General features: G+C 39.3%; 1 protein-coding gene across 5 annotated transcripts in view; it reads left to right on the top strand.

Annotated features, from left to right (window-relative positions):
* The window catches only part of fut1 (fucosyltransferase 1 (H blood group)), a 70,814-nt gene that overhangs the window by 33,691 nt on the left and 18,541 nt on the right, over positions 1-18,582 (top strand). For 2 of the 5 annotated variants that reach the window (XM_018095331.2, XM_031904967.1), the window contains exon 3: positions 5,636-5,805. The gene's annotated coding sequence lies outside the window, so the exon portion shown is untranslated. Of the gene's footprint in view, positions 1-5,635; positions 5,806-7,588; positions 7,730-17,840; positions 18,154-18,582 lie in introns of those variants that run through there. The other 3 variants (XM_012966342.3, XM_012966344.3, XM_012966341.3) reach the window with 3 other exon arrangements.

Here is an 18,582-nt window from a genome sequence, read left to right as displayed (position 1 = left end):
ATTGACTCACGGGGCTGAATAATTACGCACACCCCACTTTGCAGTTATTTATTTGTAAAAAATGTTTGGAATCATGTATGATTTTCCTTCCACTTCTCACATGTACACCACTTTGTATTGGTCTTTCACGTGGAATTCCAATAAAATTGATTCATGTTTGTGGCTGTAATGTGACAAAATGTGGAAAAGTTCAAGGGGGCGGAATACTTTTGCAAGCCACTGTTTTTGTACAAGAAAAAAATTTATATGGCAGAGTGAATTATTTGCTATGTAAACAGTGTAATTAAGTAATAACAAGTAAACCATTTATATCATGACAGAATCCCTTTAAGCATTGAAAACTAAACTAATACAAATTGCTAGCTACAGTCCATGAAATCAGGTGAACTATTGTTCCATAGTGGATTACACACACACCCACACCCACTGATAAAGGTGCTCTTTCTGTTGATAATTACTCTGTATTCTAAGCTCTATTTATTGTGTTTCTCCCTCAGAGTGTTGACATGACATTTAACATGTTTAACATAATGGAAATGTCCTGATTCCTGCTAATGTGGGGCTGAGAAGCAGCGGGTATGAAGTAAACCACTAGAATTTCTGGGGTGCCTGACAACTTGGCACCCACCAGTGATTCTACATTTTTACATATGGTTCACTATGGGACAGCAATCAGTAACTAGAAAGGGAAGTTGGAGAACAAACTTCATGTTGGTTTGAAAAACATGAAGTCACTGAATGAAATCTGATTTGCTGTTGTTGGCTCCACCAACTTTTTCTAACCTTGGACCACAGTCATATAGTAAAAACCACTGGGCAAAGTTTGGGGACCCTGGTTTTAATAGTGTCTGAATGGTACCAATTCAGATTTCCCTACTGAAAGTCAAAAAGTGACATCTGATTGGTGGTCGGTGGCTCCATCCATTCTAACCTGAAACTGCAGTGACTTAACTGCAAAGTTTAGTGACCCTAGGATTAATAGTTAAAGAACGGCAGCAGTTTAAATATAAACCAATAAAAGACAATAGGTGAATTGTGGCAGCAGGTTGAATTTCCCCATTGAAAGTCAATAGGTAAAAAGTGATTAGCTGTTGGTGGCTCCACCTACTTTTTTTAAACTTTGAACTGCAGTTACCTGGTGACTAACTCTGCAAAGTTTGGGGATCTTAGTGTTAATATTTAAAGAATGACAGCAGTTTAAATTTAAACCAATGAAAGTCTATAAGTGAAATCTGATTGCCTGTTGGCTCTGCCCACTTTCCTAAACTTGGTACAGACTCACCCAGTGACAAATTGTGCAAAGTTTGGGGACCCTGGCATTAATCCAATAAAATTTAATAGGTTAAATCTGATTGGCCGCAGTTTGAAAATCTTCCCTGTCAAAGTCAATGTTAAAATGTGGGTGTTCGGAGCGCCGCCACAAAAAGACGGGGGGCGAGATTGCTTAGAAAAGCACAAGTAACCTGCTCTGCTATAGGACGAAGAAGTGTGGAGAGTTTGGGTGTTGTAAAAACTGTAGGAGGAGTAGTGTTTAGAAAAAGGGGGGCACTATGAATAAGAAGCAAAAGAAGTGGGAGAAGAAGCTGAAGTCAAAGCACAGTATGTTGGGTTTTTTAAACCGACATAATGAGCTTTAGGGAAGCGGCTGTCCTCCTGAATTATCATTACTACACAACCTACAGCCGTTGAGTTGATGAGCCTTTCATGCCTAATACTGTAACACAAGAACACCTTATAGAGACTGCATGTATGATCTCTGTGCAACTTGGCTATCACCTTCAGGAACATTACGAGAAGAACGAGAAGACCTAGCCACTGCTGAAAACCCTATGGCTTAATGTAATAGGAGTCATATAGACCTATGGGGGAAATAAGAAAGGACTAAAAGGAGTTATTCTTGGGTACTAGGGCTGGGAACCAGTGGTAGATTGTCTGGTAGGCCAGACATACCTTGCTAACTTATGGACAATATCACTTTTCTAAAGGGTTGAGGGACCTATAAAGATTTTGCTGTTGGAACTCTAGTTAAGGTGGCCAAACACAGGCCAATTAGAGCTGCCAACAGACTAAGTCGGCAGCTTATTGACCCATGTGTGGTGACCTCAGATGGGCCTACCTGACTGAAAATCAACCAGCAGGTTTAAAAATCCCATCAGGACAAGGAGGGCATCAGCTCATTGATACAGTCCTTGTCCCTACAGCCTGTATCCTGTCAATGTGACCACATGAGCGGAATGGGCATATCGGGGACAGATCTTCGCCAAATGGCCAGCTTTACTCCACTATCCGTATGTGCCACAGGGGAATCTAGCCAGGCATAGCCAGTCCCAATGCATTATATAAATCAGCTGTTCCTAATTGCATTTGTCTAATCTTTCAAAAAGCAGAAACAAATAATTGTTTCCTTGTAGCAAAATATAGGACAGGCCTTTCAGGATGAAGCGGATCATTCATTCACTGCTACTAGTGTATATATATAACAAGCTGTTTTTACAAAAAAAATTGACATGCATTATCTATATAATACAAAAATAAGTAATTCCTGGTTTCTTTGGAAACACTTATTAGCGTATAAACCAAATCACTTATTCAAATGAACATCAAATATGTCTCCAGGATACAGTAATTCCTGTCTTTTACTAATCTTAAATTTGGCATCCAAACTGGGCCCATTAGGTATGCCGCTGTGAATTTGCCAGCCAGGCACATTTGAATGGGAGCCAGGTTAAACCTTGCTGGCTTTAATATTGCTATAAAATGCATGATTTATGTTCTGTGGCTATGTACACAAGTAGATATTAAAACTAAGGCTAGGGTTTCCTTTAATGTTATTACTTATATGTGCTCACACACATTCAGTTTAATCAGGAGCCAGTACATTGTACATTTGCCTGTACATTGTTGAATCTTGAGGAGAATAGACAGACCCCTATATAACCTTCCACATTGCAGAGGAACCCTACTAGATGTGAGTCAGCCAAGGAGGTTTAATACTTCTGATCTGACATCTGACATAATAGCAAACGAAGTTGGGAAAAGCATTTTGACATTATTTTAGTTATGAATTTTCTATTCAGTGTTAGGTTGCCTTTACATTACTCTGATCGCATAACATGGAAATTGATGCTTTTAATAGTAATTACATTTACAGATATCTATTCAATTTCTTTTATATGTTTAAAGTTGCTTAAAGGAGAATGCAAGTCAAAATTTAAAAAGCATACTGCCCAATAGTCCTCCTATTGTTTAGTAAAAACGCCACACTTTTGGCTCACCTAATCAAATATTTACTCAGTCACACTTACTTCACATTTTCTAGAACAGGCAGCCATCTCTAAAAAGGTATTCTCCCTTCCTTTCCCTCCTTGCTTCGTACTGCACATGTGTTTCATTCCCTCCCCACCCCTCCCCTCTGCCAGATCCGCTTCTGATTGGCTGGTGGGCATGTGTAGCTCAGAACAGCAGACAGGATCAAGTTACACACATGCTCAGAGAATAGGAAAGCTGCCGCTGGCACCTACAGGAAGGGGAGAGAGATTTCAGTGATGTCACTGTAGGCTTCACACTGCTGTAGGCTGCCAGCACCATATCTCAGAGAAGCAAGCAGGGATCTGGGAATTTAGATATGCAGTAAGTACTTAAAAAGAATGTCTTTAGACTTACTTTTAATTTATATTAACCTTTCATTGTCCTTTAAAAGTAATTCTGCTTTCATCATGCAACATGTTATACTTGACTGGACTTCCCTTTAAAGCTCCCAGCATCCCCCTGATAGTATTTGGCTGTACCTGTATCTCTGCCCCAATTACTCCCACATAATCCCAAACACCTTTGCTAGTACAGGTATGGGACCTGTAATCCAGAATGCTCAGGACCTGGGGTTTTCCAGATAAGGGATCTCCGTAATTTGGATCTCCATAACTTAAGTCTGCTAAAAATCATTTAAATATTGAATAAACACAATAGGATTGTTTTGCCTTCAATAAGGATTAATTATATATCTTAGTTGGGATCAAGTACAGGTACTGTTTTATTATTACAGAGAAAAGGGAATCATTTAACCATTAAATAAACCCATTAGGACTGTTCTGCCCCCAATAAGGGGTAATTATATCTTAGTTGGGATCAAGTACAGGTACTGTTTTATTATTACAGAGAAAAGGGAATCATTTAACCATTAAATAAACCCAATAGGACTGTTCTGCCCCAATAAGGGGTAATTATATCTTAGTTGGGATCAAGTACAGGTACTGTTTTATTATTACAGAGAAAAGGGAATCATTTAACCATTAAATAAACCCAATAGGGTTGTTCTGCCCCCAATAAGGGGTAATTATATCTTAGTTGGGATCAAGTACAGGTACTGTTTTATTATTACAGAGAAAAGGGAATCATTTAACCATTAAATAAACCCAATAGGGTTGTTCTGCCCCCAATAAGGGGTAATTATATCTTAGTTGGGATCAAGTACAGGTACTGTTTTATTATTACAGAGAAAAGGGAATCATTTAACCATTAAATAAACCCAATAGGGTTGTTCTGCCCCCAATAAGGGGTAATTATATCTTAGTTGGGATCAAGTACAGGTACTGTTTTATTATTACAGAGAAAAGGGAATCATTTAACCATTAAATAAACCCAATAGGACTGTTCTGCCCCCAATAAGGGGTAATTATATCTTAGTTGGGATCAAGTACAGGTACTGTTTTATTATTACAGAGAAAAGGGAATCATTTAACCATTAAATAAACCCAATAGGACTGTTCTGCCCCCAATAAGGGGTAATTATATCTTAGTTGGGATCAAGTACAGGTACTGTTTTATTATTACAGAGAAAAGGGAATCATTTAACCATTAAATAAACCCAATAGGACTGTTCTGCCCCAATAAGGGGTAATTATATCTTAGTTGGGATCAAGTACAGGTACTGTTTTATTATTACAGAGAAAAGGGAATCATTTAACCATTAAATAAACCCAATAGGGTTGTTCTGCCCCCAATAAGGGGTAATTATATCTTAGTTGGGATCAAGTTCAGGTACTGTTTTATTATTACAGAGAAAAGGGAATTATTTAACCATTAAATAAACCCAATAGGGCTGTTCTGCCCCCAATAAGGGGTAATTATATCTTAGTTGGGATCAAGTACAGGTACTGTTTTATTATTACAGAGAAAAGGGAATCATTTAACCATGAAATAAACCCAATAGGGCTGTTCTGCCCCCAATAAGGGGTAATTATATCTTAGTTGGGATCAAGTACAGGTACTGTTTTATTATTACAGAGAAAAAGGAAAACATTTTTAAAAACTAGAATTATTTACTTATAATGGAGTCTATGAGAGATGGCCTTTCTGTAATTTTGCAACCCAAATCTTCTGTTTTAGTTTTAATCATCCTCTATTTTAACCACTAAAACAGCCGCAGGCCTTTCCAGAGAGCAGTGCAGGAAATGCATCCCTGACACAATATAAAAAGTAATTATAACTTTCCTTTTAGAAATACAGGAAACCACATTTTATACAAAGATAAAATTTTGATTACAGTATCCTTTTAATGGATTTGCTTTTGTTTTGTTTTCAAGCTGTGTATCTTGTGCCTCTCTGTGTTTTCTTCTTTTTCTTCCCACAATCCTAGGTAGAAGGTCCCTGTAACAAAGAAAAAATCACCACTGCTGGTCATCAACAATCAAGAAAACGGTAGAGTAGACCCAATGGCTGCAAGGAGCTTCCCTACCAATACAACCCAATAGGATTGTTCTGCCTTCAATAAGGATTAATTATACCTTAGTTGGGATCAAGTACAAGGTAAAAATCATTTTTTTAAAATCTGAATTATTTGATTAAAATAATGTGTATGGGAGTTGGCTTTCTCGTAATTCAGAGCTTTCTAGATAACAGGTTTTCAGATAAGGGATCCCATACCTGTATGTCCTTAGTAGGCATTTAACCTTTTTTTAGCCAAAGTGGCTGTTTAAAGTCATTGTTTCATTGGGTCTAAGGATGATATTTAATATTATATAATTAAAACCAAAGGTAAGGCATCTCCCATTCATATTAATAAACATCTTTAAAAGAACGTGGGTGTTCTGTGCAGAATAACTTAACTAAATGTTTTATAAATAGAGCATATTTGCGATTAGCCATATAGGTATCCCTGTTTGCATTCCTACAGTCTGTTTCACAGAAATTCCCGTATGGCAGATGGTAAGTACAGGGAGGCATTGCACCCTTAGGGTGTACTTTATACCTGACACCCCATTCAGTGCAACCTACTCATACAGCAGTCTGGACCTGTTGGGCTCTACAGCAGCCTCAGGGTCTATTTATTAAGTGTTATAAAGGGTTGTAAGGGCTCACCTTTTTATTCCTAAAATGTGTATAAATATATAAAACATTTCTATAAGTTTATATATGTATGTTACATCTAAATTATGCAATCAATAGTAAGAACACTATTTCTTCATAGTATGTAGTACAGGTATGGGAACCGTTATCCAGAAGGCTCGGGACCTGGGGTTTTCCGTATAAGTGGTATTTCCGTAATTCAGATCTCCTACTAAAAAATGATTTTAACAGTAATTAAACCCAAAAGGATTGTTTTGCCTCCAATAAGGAATAACTATATCTTAGTTGGGATTAAGTACAGGTACTGTTTTATTATTACAGAGAAAAGGGAATCATTTAACCATTAAATAAACCCAATAGGACTGTTCTGCCCCCAATAAGGGGTAATTATATCTTAGTTGGGATTAAGTACAGGTACTGTTTTATTATTACAGAGAAAAGGGAATCATTTAACCATTAAATAAACCCAATAGGGCTGTTCTGCCCCCAATAAGGGGTAATTATATCTTAGTTAGGATCAAGTACAGGTACTGTTTTATTATTACAGAGAAAAGGGAATCATTTAACCATTAAATAAACCCAATAGGGCTGTTCTGCCCCCAATAAGGGGTAATTATATCTTATTTGGGATTAAGTACAGGTACTGTTTTATTATTACAGAGAAAAGGGAATCATTTAACCATTAAATAAACCCAATAGGGCTGTTCTGCCCCCAATAAGGGGTAATTATATCTTATTTGGGATTAAGTACAGGTACTGTTTTATTATTACAGAGAAAAAAGAAACCATTTTTAAAAATGTGAATTATTTGATTAAAATGGAGTGTATGGGAGATGGCCTTTCTGTAATTCTGAACTTTCTGGATAATGGGTTTCTGCATAAGGGGTCTGATACCTGTATTCTACAAGTAATACACTCTCTTATACTGTATTTCATATTATACTAGTTTAAATAATAAAGTGGGGACTATGGTGGAATTTTTGTACAACCTAAAGCATGAGAAAGCATGAAACCATGAGTTAAATTGCTGGAAGGTGTGAGGTTTTCCTTCCCCTTGCAATACCCACTGGTCTACAGGGTATAGACTGTGTGTGGTTAAAACATAGGGGAACATGTACAGCAAACAAAAAAATGTGGACACTGATGAAACTGCACAGCAAAGAAAGTTGTATTCTTGCTGTACAGTGAGATGAATTGAACACCTGACACAGGAGGGAGCCCAACACACACACACTCAGTCGAACATACACAGACACACAAACACACCTTTTTTTCCCATGTTAGCCACATAATTACCTTTGCTAGAACGAATACACCTGCCACAGCAGGTTTAGTTTCAACTGAGAGAGATGCAGACAACCAGGGGAAAGGCAGCCTGCAAAAGGTAAGTCACCTCTCTTTGTGCACTTTATTTGAATACATACTGTGTACTTTACCTCTGCTGTAGGCTTTGTTTTCTTTTCTTCCGGCTGTGGGTTTGCATTTGGTACTGGGTAACCGAGTGCAGTTTTTACCACCGTAGACCCCACTGATTTCTCAAGCGGCAGATCAAATCCCAAGACTTTAATTAAAGGTAACGCTAATCCTTCTGTGGGTATCTCAAGTGAGGTGGATGAGTTTATATCTTCATGGATGTGATAAGAATCTTTAGAATGTCATGGAAAGGCCTTAGAAGTATCTTTAATTGTTCAAAGGACGCACATTTTTTCAGCTTTTGCTGTAGTTTTTTTTAGGCAAGTCAGGGCTGGCAGTGTAAATAACGCTGCTAGATATGTAGGGGTCGAGAACTGCCTTTCCTGTTTCAGAGCTCTGTGATTCAGGCTATGATACAATCAATGGTTTCAGTTCAAATCTGTCTTTTTTTTATAAATGTGCTTTATCGTAGAGGGATACATTGCACCCTAATTGGACCCTCCCAAGGGACTGTGCTTTCAAGGCAGTCATCTTTGCTGAGATTTGATAGATTTATAATAATTTGTCCACAGAGCTAACAACCCATGTCCTTTAAGATCACAAGTATCACTTTCCAAATTCCATAACCAGCGCGGTTCTTTTCCTCTCCACTGCTTCTGGGTGGCTCATTTTGGGTATTCCATTCTTAAACTGCAAGCTCTTGGGAGCAAGATTTTCTCCTCCAGTCTTTGGTTAACGCTTCATTTGCATTGTTATTCCTCTGTGTCGAGCAGTTGTAAACATCACAGCTTGGTAAAGAACTTACTGTCAATCATTATCCTTTTTTCTAATGGTACAGCATATTAAATGCAGCCTCTAGGCACAAGTGGAGAATTTACCGTAACCAAAGGATTCGTAATTCTTCTTAATTACAAATGCTGGTATATGGGGAAACCTCTGAGTTGGATGTAAATAGAATTTTTTTAAAACCAAAATTATGTGTTGCCAGTCTACATCTTACATTATCAAATGTACAGTTGTAAATAGAATTTACCCTTGATCAAAGAGTTTTTAAAGCGCTTTAGTCATATAACCTATTATATATCCATATATTTATACTGCCCCTTAGCCAGAGCTCCCACCAAATGTTCTGTACTCCTATTTCCCTATTAGCCACTGGGTTCTATATATCATATAATATGTCCATCCATGCGCCCCTGTATTAATATAAATAAGGAGAAAAACTGAACAAATCCAAGTGCTTACCGAATTGAAAAACAAGCCCAATCGATGTTTTCAGATATAGACAGACCCTTGCCAGGTAATAGATATGCACCTTAAATATATGTGACTTTAATTGACTTACAATGTATTGTCTGCTTAGAATACAATACAATTTTACATTCTCTTATTTTAAAAGTTTACTTATCCTTTAAAGGAGCAGTATACCCCCTAGCTCAACATGAATGCAATGAATAGGGCTTTATGCTGAACATACTTACATACCTTTTCCCTATTGTTTCAATATTGTTTTTTGTTATTTCTTGAGCTGAATAGGGCAAACATTGCAACTGAAGTTACTCCATGTTTTGTCCTTCCAAGGTAGATAATGACATTACCAGTATACAGCCCCCTACCTTCACCTTTTGCTGTGACTGTTATGATAACAGGAGTTTATACTGAACCCTTGAAGGAAAGGGGTGCGTGCAACCCAAAATGCTTACCTTTACCTAAACACGTGTTGCTGTTTCTGTTAGAAGCTGGCTAAAGCAGTTGAATTAGGAACTTTTCTGTAACTCTGTGTTCTACAACTACAAGTAGTGGCAGGCATTAATAGGTGCAGTAGCGAACCTGTGCCTGTGACTTATTTCCTTATGGCAGTGTGCCATATGCCTGAAAGGGGTACTACCGTATTTTTCGCCGTATAAGACGCACTTTTTCTTCCCCAAAACTTGGGAGGAAAAGTTTGTGCGTCTTATACGGCGAATGCTCCTTCCCTCTCTGTGCCGCGGCTCTCTGCCGCATACTCGCTTTTATAAGGTTGCGCCCGTGCGTAATGACGTCACACGCACAGGGCGCAACCTTATAAAAGCACAGAAGCCGCTGGGAGCCGCGGCACAGAGGAAGACATCACAGGAGCCGGAGGCCGCTGGGGGGAAATGGAAGGTGCTTGGGGGCCCGGGGGGGAAGTTGAAGTATGCTGTGGGTGCCATGGGGGAGCTGGAGTATGCTTGGAGGCCCTGGGGGACGCTGAAGGATACTTGGGGGGGACCCAGGGGGAAGCTGGGGGGCCCTGGGGGAAGCTGAAGGATATTTGGGGGGGCCCTGGGGGAAGCTGAAGGATACTTGGGGGGGCCCTGGGGGAAGCTGAAGGATACTTGGGGGGGGCCTGGGGGAAGCTGAAGAATACTTGGGGGGGCCCTGGGGGAAGCTGAAGGATACTTGGGGGGGGGCCTGGGGGAAGCTGAAGGATACTTGGGGGGGCCCTGGGGGAAGCTGAAGGATACTTGGGGGGGCCTGGGGGAAGTTGAAGGATACTTGGGGGGGGGGCCTGGGGGAAGCTGAAGGATACTTGGGGGGGGGCCTGGGGGAAGCTGAAGGATACTTGGGGGGGCCCTGGGGGAAGCTGAAGGATACTTGGGGGGGCCCTGGGGGAAGCTGAAGGATGCTTGGGGGGGCGGCCCTGGGGGAAGCCTCATTATGTGCGAGCTCAGAGACAATTAACTTTACACAGTTTATATAAAATATTTTACTACAGTATTTGGTTCAGAATCTTTTTTTTCTAGTATTAGGCGTTTGGCTTATTTGAGTTTTTTTTCCAAGATATTATTCAATTGAGTTTTTAATATTTGGATTTTTTAACGATTAAGCAAACATTTTGAATTTATTTAAAGTACAAATAAACTCTAAAATTCACAAAGTAGAAAACTGATACATAAACCCACAAGAAGCCTATTTATCTAAATTAATATTTCTGTCATTTTCATGGGTTTTTTCTACCATGAATTAATTTCCAAATGAAAAAAAAGCAGACAATGACTTATTTATTAAAAAATGTGAATATAAAAAGTAGGAACGAATAAAAACACAGAACAAAAATAAGCATATGAAAACCTCAAAATCCATTAAGGTGGCCATACTTGTAGCAATAACGATCGAACAAGGTTTCGTACAATAAAATTGGTGCGTGTATGGCCGGCTAAACAAACGAAAAAAAGATCCCGAAAACTTCAAATTAAAGATTTTACTATCTGATAAGGACAGTTGTCATTGGCTTCTACATGACCTTGCCAGCTTTTAGGCAGAGTTTTGTATTCGAGTTCTTTATGGTTTTTACACTTGATAAATAATGAAAAAATGGTGTTTTCGAGTAATAATCTAAATACGCAATTCTTAGCAGTAAAAAGCTCAATACAGGAAAACGAAAAAAATACGAACATTAATAAATCGGTTGATGTGAGGATAAGCATTAAAAACGAAACGACAAGATAATATAGTGTAATAAATTCATGGGACAAGTTCCACAAAGTATAAAGTGCAACTCTATGGGGCAGATTTATCAAAATGTGAGATTAGAGCTCGCCACAGAAAAACTTACCAACTTTCTATTCATTCCCATGGGATTCTTAGAAGCGTATTTACCAAATGGAATGAATAGAATACGGGTGAGTTTTTCTGTGGTGCGCTCTAATCTCTTTTTGCCTATGCACATTCTTATGGTATGTATTATCTTACAATTTTATGTGTTATTTTCTGTAATTTTGGAAATAAAATTGATTGTTGTTAAACCCTCTGTATATTATATAAAGGATTATTCCTTTTTTAATACCCAGGGGCGATTCTGGACATATCGCCGCCTGAGGCGGCTCCTGCACTAGAAGAGCCGAATTTCCGGTTTAAAAACCGGAAATTCGGCTCTTAAAGTTACCAGGAGCGGCTTTTTGCCGCCCCTGGTAACTGGGGCGCTTCTGCCGCCTGAGGCGAGTTTCTCAACTCGCCTAATGGCAGAAGCGCCCCTGTTAATACCACCACTGTGCTTGTGTTTTCTGTGTGCAAACCCTCATTCTATTTAAAATTATGTGAGCTCCAATCTCACATGTTGATACATCTGCCCCTGTGTATATAAATCCACAAGTAAAGTGCATAGTGCAAACAAATAGAATCAAGTTCCTCCACTCGTCGTAATATGCTAAGTGTGCCCATTTACCAGACCCAGGGAAGTAAGTGCCAGACATAGGCGGAGGGTGACTTTTTTGTTTGGGGAGGCTAAATATGGGCCATATATAGACTGACCTACAGCTAATGGGAGACTTGTTCTCCATTTGGTATTTCAGCAGCTATCTGGTTGCTAGGGTCTTATTTACCAGGTAGTGGTTTAAACAAGAGATGGGAATATGAATAGTTAAGGGGCCTGCATGGAAAAATAAAACTGTAGCTTCACAGAGCAATACTTTTTGGTCAGTGACCCTCATTTGAAAGCTGGAAAGAGGCAGAAGAGAAAGGCAAATTATTCAAAAACTATAAAAAATTAACTAGGAAGACCAATTGCAAAGTTGCTAGGAATAGGCCATTCTATAACATACTACAAGTTAACTTAAAAGTGAACCACCCCATTAGATGTGTTTAAGTTAGCTTTATAGAAAGTGAGGCAGCGGGTACTGACATCCCAGGCACGTTATATACAGTGAGACGCAGTCTTTATATACAAAACCAGCACATTATATGCCATGAGGAGCAGTGGGTACAGATGGCAGATATTCAGGCCCTGGCACTATAACACTGGCACTGATACACAGCATTGGCCCCACTGTAACTAACTAGAAATGAAAAAAACAATGACAAAAGTAAAAAAAAATAGAAAGTGCAAAAAACCATAACAAATATATAAAAGCACAATGAGCTTTGTCAGGGGGAAAAGTTAACTTACCCTTCATCTGTTAGGGTAGGGGATAGGGATATTATAGATGTCAGGTGGCAAAAAACAATTTAATTTCAGCTAGTGACTCAGCCTTTAGAGCATATACAGTATAGTACCTGTGTATAGTACCTGTGTATAGTACCTGTGGGATGAAAAATTGCAGCAAAAGTTCAAAGCTGGTTCATGGGTAAAGTTACAGTCTGCAAATTCTTCTTTTTTAAGTCTTCATTTCTGCACTGCCTCCAGTTTGCAAAATTTCCCGATCCCTGTCTGTATCTGTGCCTTGATTGGTCAATTTTACTGTCTGTCAAGAAAGCTGTGCTCTGATTGGAGAATTCACAAGAAGAAAGATCCAATCAGAGCACAGCTGATTACAGCATAACCCGGAGCTTGCAGGGACAGGAGAAGATTTGCAAGACAGCGCAGAAATGGAGCAAGGTTTTTTTTTGTTTTTTATTTTTAAGGTGCCAGAGCAGAGGTTTGGGGAGGCTGAGCCTCCCCAGCCTTATTGAAAATCCGCCTATGGTGCCAGACGATCCAGAACTTGAATTCAGTAGAGTTAGGGTGAATCCTCACAAACAAGTATGCTTATGAAAGGAGAAAGGAGCAAAAGAAGTGTAACAGTGTTTTATTGGATAAAACTCCTGCTGAGTTACAGGTTACTCAGGGGTGCATAAAGAGACAGAAGGCATATCTGCAATTGTGTTCCGAAAGACATTAAGTTTTTGAGCCAAAAAGTTTGTAAACACCACAAAAACAGTTCTGGCTTTGGGAGCCTTCCATAGGACTCAATGGCACTCGACAGATCAAACCTGGCGAAAATACAGTGGAGGAAATAATTATTTGACCCCTCACTGATTTTGTAAGTTTGTCCAATGACAAAGAAATGAAAAGTCTCAGAACAGTATCATTTCAATGGTAGGTTTATTTTAACAGTGGCAGATAGTACATCAAAAGGAAAATCGAAAAAATAACTTTAAATAAAAGATAGCAACTGATTTGCATTTCATTGAGTGAAATAAGTTTTTGAACCCCTACCAACCATTAAGAGTTCTGGCTCCCACAGAGTGGTTAGACACTTCTACTCAATTAGTCAACCTCATTAAGGACACCTGTCTTAACTAGTCACCTGTATAAAAGACACCTGTCCACAGAATCAATCAATCAAGCAGACTCCAAACTCTCCAACATGGGAAAGACCAAAGAGCTGTCCAAGGATGTCAGAGACACAATTGTAGACCTGCACAAGGCTGGAATGGGCTACAAAACCATTAGCAAGAAGCTGGGAGAGAAGGTGACAACTGTTGGTGCGATTGTTCGAAAATGGAAGGAGCACAAAATGACCATCAATCGACCTCGCTCTGGGGCTCCACGCAAGATCTCACCTCGTGGGGTGTCAATGATTCTGAGAAAGGTGAAAAAGCATCCTAGAACTACACGGGAGGAGTTAGTTAATGACCTCAAATTAGCAGGGACCACAGTCACCAAGAAAACCATTGGAAACACATTATACCGCAATGGATTAAAATCCTGCAGGGCTCGCAAGGTCCCCCTGCTCAAGAAGGCACATGTGCAGGCCCGTCTGAAGTTTGCCAATAAACACCTGAATGATTCTGTGAGTGACTGGGAGAAGGTGCTGTGGTCTGATGAGACCAAAATAGAGCTCTTTGGCATTAACTCAACTCGCTGTGTTTGGAGGAAGAAAAATGCTGCCTATGACCCCCAAAACACCGTCCCCACCGTCAAGCATGGGGGTGGAAACATTTTGCTTTGGGGGTGATTTTCTGCTAAGGGCACAGGACAACTTATTCGCATTAACGGGAAAATGGACGGAGCCATGTATCGTGAAATCCTGAACGACAACCTCCTTCCCTCTGCCAGGAAACTGAAAATGGGTCGTGGATGGGTGTTCCAGCACGACAATGACCCAAAACATACAGCAAAGGCAACAAAGGAGTGGCTCAAGAAGAAGCACATTAAGGTCATGGAGTGGCCTAGTCAGTCTCCGGACCTTAATCCAATAGAAAACCTATGGAGGGAGCTCAAGCTCAGAGTTGCACAGAGACAGCCTCGAAACCTTAGGGATTTAGAGATGATCTGCAAAGAGGAGTGGACCAACATTCCTCCTAAAATGTGCGCAAACTTGGTCATCAATTACAAGAAACGTTTGACCTCTGTGCTTGCAAACAAGGGTTTTTCCACTAAGTATTAAGTCTTTTTTTGTTAGAGGGTTCAAAAACTTATTTCACTCAATGAAATGCAAATCAGTTGCTATCTTTTATTTAAAGTTATTTTTTCGATTTTCCTTTTGATGTACTATCTGCCACTGTTAAAATAAACCTACCATTGAAATGATACTGTTCTGAGACTTTTCATTTCTTTGTCATTGGACAAACTTACAAAATCAGTGAGGGGTCAAATAATTATTTCCTCCACTGTATAGTCCCAATGAAAGTGTAAATTCATGGAAATTTACCGTAAACCATGAAAATCTTTCGCATACATTCCAAAATGTTCTTTATTTATGAAAAATACAACTTTATCTCAAAATTTTTAGTAAATGGGCCCCTTAAAGCCCAAACGGCAAATCACGCAAGGTATAATAATCCAGTGTGCGAGCCTTCTACAAGAAAAAAGTGTGGATTTCTCCCCTGGCTACAGGTTTATCCACCAGGACCATTAGAAAAATCTGGTGAGTTGTTGCCTTTGTTAAGTTGCTTTTCCTGATTGGGAAACTCCTATGCACTCGCTCTTTTGCGCAGGACTCAGGGCAATTTGCACCCAGGTCATTTGTGAGTTTCACAAAAATCTAATATTTTGCCTGGGCTTTTGCTTCGGAGCATATTTTTCGGCTGAGCCATGCATTTTTGAAAAAGGATCGTGCCAAATCACGCAAGGGCAAAGCTTGCCCTCACCTGTCTGCCCCCATCATCACGTCCGACATCTCTCCCAACTGATGCAAAAAATGAGCAAATGTGCAGACCAGGCTACCGAATGCGTATGCACAAATAACCAAGCCGGAACGCATTGCTACCAGGGAATTTAAAGCTAAATATATATATACAAAATTGTGATGCAAATGCCCAATATCAATAAAAACTGTACATATAATCAAATAAAATGATATGCAAACTTATCCAAGTAAAAAAACAGCCAAGAGAGTTACCAGTAAATTCGCTCTGTGCATACAATCACCAGGGGGAAGCCAATTAAAAAGGGATTAAATAGAAAAAAAAAACCTCCAAATAAATATAAATAGACAAATGTAAAATACCAGAAAAAATCCAGAATTGTTATTACAGGTATGGGATCCCTTATCCGGAAACCCATTATCCAGAAAGCTCAGAATTATGGAAAGTCTGTCTCCCATAAACTCCATTTTAATCAAATAATTCAGAATTTTAAAACTGATTTCCTTTTTCTCTGTAATAATAAAACAGTACATTGTAATTGATCCCAACTAAGATATAATTACCCCTTATTGGGGGCAGAACAGCCCTATTGGGTTTATTTAATGGTTAAATGATTTCCTTTTTCTCTGTAATAATAAAACAGTACATTGTAATTGATCCCAACTAAGATATAATTACCCCTTATTGGGGGCAGAACAGCCCTATTGGGTTTATTTAATGGTTAAATGATTCCCTTTTCTCTGTAATAATAAAACAGTACCTGTACTTGATCCCAACTAAGATATAATTACCCCTTATTGGGGGCAGAACAGCCCTATTGGGTTTATTTAATGGTTAAATGATTCCCTTTTCTCTGTAATAATAAAACAGTACCTGTACTTGATCCCAACTAAGATATAATTACCCCTTATTGGGGGCAGAACAGCCCTATTGGGTTTATTTCATGGTTAAATGATTCCCTTTTCTCTGTAATAATAAAACAGTACCTGTACTTGATCCCAACTAAGATGTAAATAATCCTTATTGGATGCAAAACAATCCTATTGGGTTTAATTAATGTTTTATTGATTTTTTAGTAGATTTAAGGTATGGAGATCCAAATTACGGAAAGACCCCTTATCAAGAATACCCTTGGTCCCGAGCATTCTGGATAACGGGTCCTATACCTGTATATCTAAAACATACTATACTGTTACTATATCAAAAACGATATCAAAATCATATTAAAAAGTCAATATCTACATTGAGGCCATATGGTTGTAATGTATTTAATGTGAATATCCAATAAGTTTTGTGTTGCCTCAGTTTGGTGTAACAATCCCCTCCCTTTAAACTAGGGGGACGGGCTGTTCAAGCCCACTGTAGAGCAATTCTGTGGGGGCACATCCACAGTCACTTCTAAAATGTATTCATACGTTTTAAAAGATTTAGATGTTGGAGCAGATATGTCAGGACACATGTGAAAACAGACATTCTGGTGGGATATCTGCATGTAAAATATGTTTTTATTGCTAATATGACTCCAAACACCTAGCTTTAGGGAGCACCTTCTAGGAACCACCTGTCCTCCTCATTTGAGTATCCAAGACATTCATTATTCACATCTCCAGCCACCTAGTTTATTTACGGCATGGATATTATTCCACACATTGTTTCTTTACTTTTTACACCACTTCCTGAGTGAATAGAACTCTAGAATGAACAAAATATGATATTGTATTCCCTAAAGCTTCTCACTCACAACTTAGCCCATAGCCATAGAGATCAGTTGTCCCGCCACAAGCCACTCAAGGTTGGACAACCTTGCCCTATACAGAAATTTGAGAGTAGCTTAGAGCTTTCACACAATCCTTCTTTGCTAAAAATATTGTGTTTTCAGGTATGAATTGTGCTACTGTTAAATAGTGGCATGCATATTATTTCCTAGCAGGACTGGAGGGCATGTGGCTGGTAGTATTGTCTTTCAGTATGGTGGAATCTTCATTGCTTTAGGACCAGCTTCTCCTATAACCTGGCAGTTCCTCTGCCTGACAAAAAATGTAGAAAAAAATCATCTTGTGTGTTGGGTATTGTGTTCAGTTTCTGCCTCACTTTGCATTGGCCCCCCCTGTATGAACACTTTGGCTATAAGTAGCTTATGCTGGTACAACCTCCATGCAGGGAGAATGTGGAAACAAGAAGAGCACCTAAATCCTTGGCTCAGTTGAGAAGGGAGGACCGTGGGATAGCCTGGGGGTGGGAATCATGAACAATAATACTGGAACTAACCTGACTCGTCAAAACAGATTCCATCTAGCAACAAGACAGAGCTTGACTTAATGGCTTTGTAGGCTGCAGCACGGCAAAGTAGGCTAGAGCAGTATTGAGACAAGCTTGCAAGAAGCTTTATGGGAATAAGCAATGAAGACTAGCACTGGCCAACTGGATAAAGGTAATCTGCTATAAGAGGGACTGAGCTAATGGCAGGTACCAGAGACAGATGGGCATCAGATCTCAGTTGGAGAGATTACTTTGGCACTATATGTCTGCCCGTTGTTATCCTGCTGCTCCCCCTGTATCCAACCACAGCCACATGGAGACCTACAGGTGTGTGCCTATCCAAATGCTGCAATCCTCTTGTCTATAGTGTATAGTCTGTTCATTTCCAAGCCCCCTGGAAAACGGGCTTAGATTTTGTATGCAATATCACTTTACTTTCTAAATGTGTTAGCTGTGACCGCAGGGGTCAGTCCTTGGGCCTTTGCTGTTTAACTTGTTTATTAATGACCTGGAGGTGGGCATAGACAGTATTGTTTCTATTTTTGCTGATGACACTAAATTGTGCAAAACTATAAGTTCCATGCAGGATGCTGCCGCTTTGCAGAGCGATTTGACAAAATTAGATAACTGGGCAGCAAACTGGAAAATGAGGTTCAATGTTGATAAGTGCAAAGTTATGCACTTTGGTAGAAATAATATAAACGCAAACTATCTACTGAATGGTAGTGTGTTGGGGGTTTCCTTAATGGAGAAGGA

Source organism: Xenopus tropicalis, chromosome 7, assembly GCF_000004195.4.
Source record: "Xenopus tropicalis strain Nigerian chromosome 7, UCB_Xtro_10.0, whole genome shotgun sequence".
Lineage (NCBI taxonomy): Eukaryota > Metazoa > Chordata > Amphibia > Anura > Pipidae > Xenopus > Xenopus tropicalis.
This window is presented reverse-complemented; position numbering and strand designations above follow the sequence as displayed.